This window comes from Pagrus major, chromosome 3 (genome assembly GCF_040436345.1).
Source record: "Pagrus major chromosome 3, Pma_NU_1.0".
Classification (NCBI taxonomy): Eukaryota; Metazoa; Chordata; class Actinopteri; order Spariformes; family Sparidae; genus Pagrus; species Pagrus major.
Window position 1 is genome coordinate 19520322 of NC_133217.1, and position 12829 is coordinate 19533150.

At 39.1% G+C, this 12829-nt stretch overlaps 1 protein-coding gene across 3 annotated transcripts in view; it reads right to left on the bottom strand.

Moving 5' to 3' along the window:
• The window catches only part of thrb (thyroid hormone receptor beta), a 126751-nt gene that overhangs the window by 38470 nt on the left and 75452 nt on the right, over positions 1-12829 (bottom strand). The window lies entirely within an intron of this gene.

The following is a 12829-nucleotide window of genomic DNA, read 5'->3' on the forward strand; positions in this document are numbered from 1 at the left end:
AAAACTGTTACAGTAAGTTTGGTGAATACTTCTTATGAAAATGCTGCTTGGGAGTTTAAAGTTGACTTCTCTCATGACAGAACTGAATATTGTGAAGATATAACAGTCATGATTTAACTTTAAAGGGGATTTCAGTGCCCAACCTGCCCCTCACCTGGCACAGATGGATATGTACGCCGCTTTTTACTTCTTGAACCTTAAATGCCTTCTCACATGTCAAAGATTTATCAGCATTTTGTTCAGGTAAAGTTGTTTTTTTTGGCCTATGTACAAGGATATTCCCAGGCCTAAAATATGTAATATGTATATGTCCCAATGTACTGTACATGTATCTGAAAAGAAAAAAACAACATCTGGGAAAACAGAGCTTGTAAACCAAATTTTACCCAACAACATTCACACCTCTTATAGGTGCTCACCAGGAGGCATTTCAGGACAGCCCGATTCCATCAGATAGGAGGTCCACAGATGGCAATTTATTTTGGAAGAGGGAAAGTCATCCAGCTGAGTGCTTTTTGTGGCTCTCTAATTGCCATTTCTGCACATTAGTGTCCCAAATAAACAAAAGTGACAATAATGGACTTCCACCGCAGGCGTAAATTAGCTACAGTGGCAGGGAGCAGAGCTGCTCCAGTCCACCCCATCCCTTTTCATCGAGCTTTGGCCTTTGCTACTTTCCTGCTCGCTCCATCTGAATTTTTTATAGCTTAAAAACAGACAAACTAGGTTGGAGTCTGTGTAGGGTTGGCTGGACGGCTGAATAACTTCACTGTTTGAATCCTGACTGTGTCTTTGCAGGGAATATATGTGCCAACTTCTGTAGTTTTCATTTTCAGTTTAGTTTAGTGTTAGTTTATTTCTTATGTTTTTCCAAGTGTCATACCCCCAAAAGGTGCCCAGCCTGCATGGGCCTACAAGACACTGCAAACATAACAAAGATGCAAAAATATGATAATATAATGAATGTGAAAGAACAAAAATGACACTGACAAACACTGTCGGACATTATTACTGAGGCTGTACAGCTGATCTGAAAGACTAAGACAACCTAATGTATAGTTGATACCTTTCCCTTATAATCCCCATATGTATCGGAGGCATGGTGGCAACAACATCCCATCATTTTGTGTGCTTATACTGAGAACAGAGGAAGCTACAGCGAGGTGAATCGCACAGACAAACTCTCATTTCTCCTCCTTTCAAGTACACACAAACAGAATCAGTCAAATTTATCAAAACCCTCCAGGGCTTCCTCCCTGTCTTTGAAAACACAGGAGCACTGCTCCAGGCATGGAGTTGCAGCGTGTCTCACATTTTCTCTGCTTGTACTGTATGTGCACATATTGATTTCTGCTCTTGACTTTCCTGGAACAGCCAGCAGCCCAAATGGAGCCCTAAAAGAATCCACATATTTTCTTGATGGGAAAGTGCTGAGCAATTTAAAACTACAGCCTGCTGTTTACTCTGGGACTGTGAACGATATGTGTCATGATATGTATGGAGTGGTGTGTGTGCGCATGTATGTACATGAGCTAACATGCTGCAGCCTTCAAGCTTTGCTTTGCTTCAACCAGAAACAGCTGCCTTGTACAGCTACCCAGCTCACATTAGCACTGGTGCTAGCATTGTCAGCTGTGTGAGTTACGGTACACCACAGCATGCACACAAACAAAAGATTTAATAAATACTGTATGCTCAGAGATGTTTACAGATAATCAGTATACAATATGAAATGATTCTATCTCTAACTGGCATCAGTGCTTGATTTTATTAGATTTTATGAGTTTACTAGCAATATTTCTGCACAAAAACCCATAGTTCATTTATTTTTAAGCAAATTGTCTCACTGACAGCTGCCTCTGGGTCTCTATGCATGTCTCTATCATCCCGTGTTGCACCAACAGTGTAACATCACTTACTGTAGGCTATAATAACTGCCACGTCCCATTGATGACGCCTCTCCCATTAGTCATGAACCATTCTGCATTAGAAATTGGCATTGGCAGCTGTACTAATGTTTCTAATGCTTCAGCTCCTCTAATACGACTACTGTTATGTTTTCATCTGCTGATTTCCAACAACAGCAGCAGCTCTGTGGAGTAATATTCTTTTTAATACTCTCTGGTAACACTTTTGAGCATGACATGAAGCAGGACAGGCAGCCATATAAAGCAACTTTAGGGACACCGATCTGGCTAATGATCAAAAGCGTGCGCCTCCTCATAAACAGGTGGTATTCAACAGGCTGAGATGAGTGATTCACGACGACGTTTGTTCAGTGAAGAGAGCTGGATGAATCCAACCAGGAACACTCGAGCGACAAGCCTCACAGAAAGTGAGATTTAGAATAAGAAAACAAAAATGTTGGTGCATGAAGCCCAGTATCTTTTTACATACACATGTTCAAAGGATTCACTGTCTTCGCAGAGAGCCCTTAATGAAGAATTCAAAAAATTATAGATGTGCACTATGAGAGACATGTTATCGGTAGCCGCAGCCTGGTTCATCTTTTGTTAATTGTACTTCGACTTCAACACGTGGTTACAGAAGATCGCATACGAGAGATGGACCAATCACGCTGTAATCACTGTCATGCACAAAATGACATCTAAAAACAGCCATCGCATTCTTACAGTGGAGCGGAGTAATTTCCATGTGGAAACGCAAAACAAAAGGTTCAAGGACCCTTTCAGTGCCTTAACAAGTGCTTTCTGGGACTTTAAGCTTGACGTTCTTAGCTTTTGTAACCATGACAACAAAGCTTCCCTTAACTTAACGAAGTACTTATTTTAACCCTAACTATGATCTTTTCCCAAACCTAAGTTGTTTTTTTATCCCTTAACCTAACCAAGCAGATTTTCTACATTATAAAACAGTGATGTGTAGTTTTGGAGGGCAGATAAATTATGTTGTTGTCTGAAAAAAAAGGGCATGCGATCAGAAAAAAACACTTTTAAAAGAAGTTACAAATTATGTGTTTTGTTGTTAATTTGAAGTATATATTGTGTATATATATATGTATAATATAATAATATATATATATAATATATAAATAAATACAATTATACACTCTGGAAAAATAGTAAACTCTCAATAAAAATCATAATACAGTAATAATTCAACACTTGTGGTCATTAGACGGTATACTACAGTTTGCCGCTGGGGTAAAATTGGTATCAAGGCTGAGCGGCTGCCTTGTGTCCAGCTCTTTATACATCCTTGGAACTCGCACAAAGGATGCAAACACACGCTGACTGACTGTGATTGGCTGTTACTTTGGATCAGATAGGATTTGCTTGTGTACTTTGAAGTGTATTTAAGGGACACTTTCTTTAAATGACCGTCTAAAGGAATTAATTTACCAAAGATACCAGCGTGACTGTGGCCAACCCTTTAGTAACACCAGATGTCATTTAGTCGCACATTTAACCTTGAAAACTGGTGAAAAGTGTTAAATGCCAGCATCATAAAACACAACAAAACAAAACAAAACAAGGCAGCATCACTGTGCATTACTGTATTTAGTATAAAGAAATCCTACCTGATTCCAAAGCTTTAAATTACAAGGTTTTAAATAACAGGGAACTTTATTACTGAAACAACAGACTTAATGATTGGTTCAGATGTTTTTTGTTTTGTGGTGGGTTTAAAGCACAGTTGACAGCTAATATGTTTTGCTTTCATTTGACCTAGCTGATGATCAGAGTAAATGTCTGGAAGCCAGCAGGAAGCCAAGAGCTAAAATATTAAGTGAGTCATATAAATGGTACTGTCTCAGGAAATCGGTGGCCCAGGTTGGCATGAACTGTCCTTGACACTGATGATGTAAAACACTTCCACTTAGGAGACTCAAGGGGTCACCAAAGCTATCAGGTTTCAGACTGTACTGGCAGCTTTCGAGCTACACATGGCTGTCACACTCAGACTTCAGCCACAACTGGAATCAAATCAAAACCTTTTCGAATTTGCGGTCACAAAGTTAAACCCTATAACCATATTCACCCTCACTGCTTTCACATCTTAGAACTGCAAACACTTGAGAGACTGCTTGGAAGTCCAGTTCACTCATGGGTTTGTTCACTTGTGGGTGTGTTTTATGCCTCTGGTTGGAGACGTAGCAGCTCTCTGTAGTCTGTGGGTGAGTACTTCCTCCTCTACAGTGGGACTAATTTCTCCACCACAACAACAACTACCACATCCTGCAAGACAAGAGCTACAAGAACACTATGTACTGTACATTCCATAACAAAGAGGAGAAACGTAAAGTCGTCAGCACACCCTGATCTTATGTATTAACTCGCCCTCTCCTGACACCATGTCAAAAGCATTATCTACTTAATGCTATGTGTTGAATATCACAGATAGAAGCAGACATATGTACAAGACACTAATCTTATACGGCAATGCCTATTAAAAAGTTTATGAGATTGTGTATTGCTTACAAGTATGTAAAAACATTCCAGTGGCATAGGTATTACCATACTGGCCTTCATTTCTACGTGTTATATTACAATTTTATTCACTAATTCCACTAATATGATTTTTGGAGAGCTGTCACATCCCTAGACACAGCTTACAATGAAAGGTTTTGCTCTTTTCACTGCAAAAACAGTTGTATAATGTTTCCAGTGTCCCTGCAGGACCTTTGTGAAATCTGAGAAGATGGGGAAGGGGTCTAATTTTTAAAGCTGCACTTATCAATACTTTTTATATAAAAAATTGGTCAAATGACTACATGTGATATAAAATATGTTGCTAGTAATGTGTTAGATGGAGAACAGGATCTTAAGAGATTTAAAAAGACACCACATAAATATGCATATGTCTCAACATTAAAATTGAAAATGGAAGCAATCGCTATACAGCCACAACATTCAGACCACTGACAGGTGATGTGAATAACATTGATCATCTTGTTACAATACAATGTTCTGCTGGGAAACCTTGGGTCCTAGCATTCATGTGGATGCCACTTGACACGCCCATCCAAACACCACTGTGGACCAAGTGCACCGCCTCATGGCAAGAGTACTCCCTGATGGCAGTGGCCCGACAGCAGGACCATGAGCCCTGACACATCACAAAAACTGCTCAGGAACGGCTTCAGGAACAGAACACAGAGCCCAAAGCGTTGACCTGGCCTGAAGATCTTGGCATCAATATAATGTGTATGTACATCGCAATATTACCTTTGAACAAACTTTGGGGCCCTTGGTGATGATGTTGATGTTCAGCTGAAGGTCTACCATGCAGCCTAAACCACTCTATACATGATAAAAAATGTATCTTGATTTTTGGGATCGGAATAAACACAATGCCTTCCATATGGTCAGAGTGTCGAGTGTCCCTTTAAGAGGTCACTCAGCAACATCTTTTAACCATTTTGTTAACTTGTTTTTTCCTTTCAACATAGACGCATCTAGCACATATAAATGTATGAGTAAATGAGTAATTTGACCGAGGTTCATCTGGGTACTGCGCTTGCTGAAGTGTTGTTGGACCACAGATCGAATAATGGGCGGGACTTAGGACGGATCAATATTGTGCAATGGGGTGCATCTTAACTACCTTACACCAACGTGCAACGTGTTTATGTTGCATTCCATGTATAAAAAAGCAAACTTTTGCTAACATGTTAGCCATAACATCTATAAAGTGGGGATGGCATCTAAATCTTATCTTTCATAGCATTTAATGCTGCCCCAGAGGGCCCAAAAAATGAATTACTGTAGCTTTAATGAAAAGCCTGCCCTACAAAGTGGGGTGTGTGGTATTGAAATGTTTATCAGGGTCAATGATATGCTATTAGTTGATGTATGGTGAAGTGTAGTATTCACTGTTTTTAAAACTTGACCAATACCAGAATGTCAGGCTATCTGAGCAGCCTTTTTTCAATCGATCTCTAATCAGAACATCAACTTAGTGCAATAATAAATTATTACAGTTCCCCCTTTAATTACTGTAATAAGGTTGTATGTGCACTGGTAACACACTCTATTTCCTTAGAGTCTGAACATTACTAAAACCTTGCTTATACAAGAAAATTCCCACGACATGACTCAAGTCTAATTGAGCAGCTATGTTTGTCAAAAGAAATCTCAAGAGAACTTCCAGGGAATTTTTTTTTATGAGTAATATTTTACTTATGAGTCGACTTTGAGGGAGAATCCATCCTCATATACATTTGCACGTTGCAGGTTATGCATGTTATAATACCCACTTTCTTTCAACAAGACTGTGACGAAATTAGAATTGAGTGTGTGAATTAGTGTGGCTGCAACATGCGTCATGATGACAGAGATGTTAACAACATGAAAGCAACCTAATCCTTTGCTGTTGATGATAAAATGGCTGAAACCATTTTCAGCCATTAAACTTTAGTCTTCACATGACATTTAATTATCCGCTATATTAAGGAAGGCGGGTTCTTAACAAACACACTTTATCATCACATCTCTAAATGAAAGCGGAACCACAAGTATTCCAAGCTCAATATGGACACACACTTGATGCCACAACACAGACAGTAGGGAATACAAAAATAGCATTGTGAAATAACATTGCAATAGCATTGTGAGTCCACTCTCAGAAGCATGGGGTAAGGCAGGAAACAGGAAATAGGCCCCTAATGGGGTACATGCTGTTCTTTTCCTCATTGCTAGCATCCAAAGAACAGATTAACTGATTATTGCTTACAAGTTCTTGATACCTACAGGACAATGAGCCTGGCTGTGTGCGTCTTTATACTATATTCTTCCAGTTCATCTGAGGTGAAAGACGAGGATACTCTAAATCACTGTTTGTCTATGCAGATGTTCGTCCACCACAGTGTATAAACATACGGATAAAGTCCTTCAGCTGACTCTTGGCTGAGCATTTCTATTGTGCCTGTTATTAGTTTAACTGCTTTCTTCAAATGTCAGTGCTACCCTGTAAAACTTCTGCCAACATGAATGAGAGCAAAAGATCTCTGAGAGGAGAACAACAACACAACAAGCCAAAACTGGGGAGAGGTTTGTGGCATGAAAGAAGTCAACATTCTTTCAGTCTGACATAAAGTTAATGAAACACAGATTTGTATCAACATCCTCCACCTTTAAACCAGGCTGAAGAGCATGTTTGTGACTGTAATGCATTGTTCAGACATCACCAGAGAGCATCCTGCACACCAGCGACTGTCAGATTGAAAGAGACAGAGAATATGAATGACTGGAAGAAAAAGTTTCATCACACGACTTCAAACAGCTCTTGCCACTGAACCCATTTCTTCTAAATGCTCTACTTAGGCAGCGAGGAGTTCAATTAAGAGGGGAACACAAAATGATGCAATGCATATACAGGGATTCCCACGCGTCAAGAGTTCAATCCGAGAGCATTTTCATAACTTCATACTAAACTTTTAGATGCTTTGAAAGTGAAAACTTCTATTATTGTATATTAAAACTTAGACCCACACACTATATGGTCAGAAGTATGTAGACACTGCAATACTAGCAGGGCCACCCTTAGCATGTCATAATATTACAATTCATCTCGACTTCCACCTCTATCCCAGAGGCCACGATAAATACCCTGATTAGTTCTCTAGTTTCAACGATAATGTTTTGTTTCACTTTCCCGGTCAAGCAAGTGCGTCATTAATCAATTTTTTCTTGCCCTTATACAGATTGTACTATTTATTAGCAACTATCAAATGACAACAAACAAACAAGTCTTTAAAAGACCCCCTCTCTCTCCTCAGAGATAGACTTGTTAACTGTGCTTGAGTGAGTAAAGTACAGTATAGTCAGTATGTTCACTCACTCTTAGCCACTTCTATCATCAGCTTCGGGAAAAAACCCTACCACTTGCCAATACCTCGAGTGACTTTCTAGATGTACTAGCCCAACATGGCATTTTATTTGCCCGCTCAATCCTTATTGTTGAGCCCTTACATGTGTTGTACTGCACGAGGCAATGGTGGTCACCTCAGACACTGACGACACTACACTGCAGATGTCTTATGGGAGTGAAATAAACAGTTCAATTCACGGGCAAAGGCTCCGTTGGACACAAGTGTTTATATTGTTGTAGCTATTTGAGGCACAAAGAGGTCAAATCACCCACTCTTTCAGAAAAAACTAAGATATGAGAGAAGTCCAAAAAAGTACAAGATGTGTTTATCAGAAGTTTGCTGTTTCTTCTGTCATCTCCCATTAATCATTTCATGACCACTCAAATTTATCTGGTGACCCTTTGGAGGGGCCTGGCCCATAGGTTGGAAGTCAGTGGACAAAACTTAATAGTATAGCAGCTACAACATAAAATGCCTGTTACACATTGATGCATCAGTATTAACAATCTAACAATGTCTCATATATTACTTTATCAGTCAGATCCACTTTCAGCAGAATGAGTACTTTTACTTATGATACTTTAAGTACAATAAAACACTGAATATGTCTGTACTTTTACAGAATGCAGCACAATTTTTGTAATTATTTTAATTTATTAGTAATTAAGTGTTTTTACATTGTTGTATTATTACTTTTACTTAGCCATACATATTCCCCAAATGTATCTTCGAGACTCTGCTGCACGTGGACCCAACACAAGGCACATCTGAACAAAAACCTGTACAATCTATGCAAAAAAACCCACTAAACTCTGCGTTCACCTGTAATAAAAATTATTGCTAATTGTTTTGAAAACTCCACAAAGGGCATCAGGGCCTCATCTGAGTCTAAATGTCAGCCCTCTTAACAGTCTTCAGTGGTAATCTCATTGTGGGCAACGTCAGCCTGCATCATGAATCAACACTGACGAGCGGCAGTAAACAATAGTCATAGCCTTGACCAATATGCATCTTATTCGAGGTGGCATTCAGATAAGAGTCCATCTTGATCCACCGACCATTATGCTTGGAGCCCTCTCATACTTAATTTACGAAGCTGCATCACACTGTGCAACGTGATACAGGCTCATCATCATGGCAACTGGTATCAGAAAAAGGACAGCAGATGGTGTTTTCATTAAAGAATTCAAGCTAATAGAAGAATCAACCGCATGACTTTGTGTTGGAGTCTCCAGTGCACTTATCATATTACATTAAGTTCTCAAGCTGCTGGGAAAAAGCACACAGGCCAATGTCATACAGGATGGCTGATACACAGGAGCTAGAAATGCTATAGCATTCCTGTTGCACTGTACACAGTCGTGAGCATGATCCCTCACTGGAGACTGAGAGCTGAGCAGGTCCAAATAATGCACTGGGAGTATGACAGCCAATAATCCATGCACAGCTATAACGACCAGCAGAGAGCACACAGTCATGACAAACTGCTGACAGCTGCAGCTAACAATCGCCTGCAGACCCATACACCATGTTTGCTGTGTAAGTTATCATCATTACAATTTAGCACCAACACATTTTCCCATTTTATGTGTGCAGATGGAAGCCTTTCTGTTTTCATTCTGACATCTCCTCTGAGCTACACAGCCAGTCTGTTAGTCTTTATTTTTAATAAGCTGTCACATATATTTCTCTGCTTGCAATATATTGTACACAATGCTGGGTTTGTGGAGTTGCCTTTACACTTGGGTGAATGTAGCAGCTGCCTTTATTTAATGCTCAAAACATTTACACTCATATTTTTTGGTTTCTCTTTAATTAGCCAGCCATAAGTGCGGTTTTGATTTATTGGCTGTTGGTTAAAGAGGCTGACAGCTAGTGTGAGGTGCAGAAGAGGTTATTCACAGCAGAATAAGCCTATAGGGGAAGTGGAGGCACTTTGTGCTTTTTATAGCTGATGTTCTGCTCTTTCGCACCCATGTGATGGTCAAACTGTTAGCGAGGAAGAGAAGAGAATGGCCATTGTCCAATAACATCTTGGAACATATCTGTGGTTCAAACTGGTGTGGTGTGATGGCCTATGGGTTGAAAGAAATAGTTACCCAAAATACCACGAGTGATTACTGAAATAACAATAATACCGTATTGCTATTGGTAGGTCGGGCCAGCCATCAACCCAAAGCATCAGTAATTGATGAGTTGGGAATGAGACTCAACAGTCAACTATCTGACAAACTGGACCTTTAAACCAATATGTAAGAGAAATCCTTCAAGTGCTAGCAGCCAGAAACCTTGCATGGCTCAGTTCACATATTTTCTAAGTGAACTGTCTGTGATATAGAGTTATTGCAACACAATATGATGAATTTAACTACATCAAAGGTTTTTTTTAAGCATTATGTCTAATGTAAGACTGAAACACAGGTTAATCCATGCAACACTAGTTGATCTTGTGCATATATACATATATATACATATATATGCATATATATGTATATATACAGTATATATATATATTTTTATATATATATATATATATATATATATATATACTCAGATGATTAACATTATGCTGATTTAATCATATCACACAGCCCTATGACACCCCCTACACACACATGCAGTCTTCTGCAGCTGTCAAACTCAAAGACAAGAAGCAGAATAAACAGACAGATCACCAGTCTGGCACGTAATGATTTAGCCTAGATCAGTACCACGATTAGAGCGTCATTACATTTACATCCAGACTCTCAACTGCCACCTAAGGGACCGAGCTGGCAGGCATATAGAGTCACAGGTGGATTTTCAAAAAGCTTGTGCATTCACCAAAAACTGAAACAAACTATTCACAAAGACACAATAAAGATCTGGGCCCATGAAAGAGGTCAACTAAACACAACTTTACTCAGGCCATGCTAACTTAACATAAACTGAAAAGAACAAACAACAGACAAAACTGACACAAAGACCAGACTGAGCACACAGGGGAACATAGATAATGGCTGATCAGACCATTTCTGAATCAAAGGGGTAACACAAAGACGAACATCACCAACTAAACTACAAATACAATCAAACAGGACAGTTAGATTTTCAGTATAAATATTATAGCAATGAACAAAACCTAAAACACCAACAAACTAAAGCATGGGTTCTCAACCTTTTGTTTGGGCCCACTTCTGATTGTCAAGAATTTCTGATGACTACATGCCCAAATAAATGAGACAAAGAAAACACAACATGACACAAAAGGAGAAAAAATTAAACTGAGCCTCGACAGTCAATACAGCAACACTTACATCCCACTATGGATCCAAATGTAATTTACTCTGGGTCATATTTCCTCACTTGGTGCAGGGTTGTCTACAACTGACTTTTTTTAATCAACACGTTTAGACCGAGCGCTGCATTGTGTTTCAATAAGGCCCCGTGTGTGTGAACTAATGATAACACTGATATCACTGATGCTCTGTAGATGGAACCAGTGATGTTCTGGACGGTTTAATCAGTCGCTGTTGAGCTTTCCTGTCCTTGCCTGTGCATGAAACCATGCCAGTTTGAACTGTTTTTATTAAAAACATATACACCATGTGTTGCCAGAAAACTATTTGGTTAAAGTAGATTTAAAATCTGAAAGAGAGCTGCAAAAAAAAAAAAAAAATCTATTATGTCAGTTAAATTGAGATTTCAAAATATCCAGATACATATCGTGTTCCGCAATATTATTTATAAACCATATTGTCCAGCCCTAATTTTAATTACAAATGTTTAATTTTTGAGTGTTAAATATAACTAGCTTTGTGAATTACCAACATTCCGATTGGCCACTTTCTTCAGTTAACTGCTCTGTTTCAGCTGCTCATCTTTTGCACAGCAGCACCCTTCAACACTGGTTAGAACCACTTACAAACAAACTTAACTGAAGACAAACTTAAGTGTGACTGTAAAGAAACTAACTTAATGCGCATGCTAAAAATGGAAACTAATTTACTGCCTATAATAGAATGCCACAGGAATTAGCCCTAAAACACGGAGATCAGTTCGTCTTTTTGCACTTCTGGTTCCCTCATCTCATAGTCTGGGGTTTTCTGAATGGCTTTCTGTTAAATGCCTGAAAAAGGTCTGTGGTTAACACAAGCTTAAAAGATTCTCCTGTTTCGTTCTACCACATAAAGTACGTCAGTTAATACCACATGTTTGAATTAAAAAGTGATTTGAAAAGGCAGTTGCTAACAAGCGGCTAAATGAAACTGCAGAGGTCGTCAGGGACATTAAACGTCATCACGCTCAACACAGAGACTCATTTACTCACTAATCCGTCTTAACAGGCGACTGTAGTTACAAACAATTCTCACCCTAACTTTACAACTTGTAGATTGATCAATTTATAGTAACGTGTGTGTAGTATAGGTGGTGACGTTCAAGTCACAAGTTTGTTTATAGCCTACCATTAGCTTTTAACTTCTGGCGATTGCATTTACTATCATGAACAATCATAAAATTGTTGTTCATGTTGATGAACAAAATGTCACCAGGTATCATAAAATTGTGTTTGCCACAGAATTTATTTCCTGCAATAATCCAAAATCCAACAGAGAAATCCTATGTGCTTAGGGAACCTTCAGGAATACCTCACTCCTGCTGCTCCTGATGCTAAATAAATTACAACAAAAGCTATACCTCATCATTTATTTATTTACTGATACATGTGTTATGTTAGTGTAATGTGAATAATGCCAACACACTCAATTATTGACTATTAAGCGTAAACTGTATAGAAAACTAAGGTGACTGCAGACATTAAAATCAGCTGTGTGGCAGCAGGCACGGCCATCACAGCTAGAGACATTTATTTTTCTGTGTGTGCGTGCGTGTGTGTGTGTGTATGTGTGTGTATGTGTGTGTGTGTGAATGTGTGCGTCTATGTGCCTTGGTCACAGCAGGGAGGTCTACTGGAGAAAAACAGTGTATTGGCATTCTGCAGGCTGCAGGACTCTG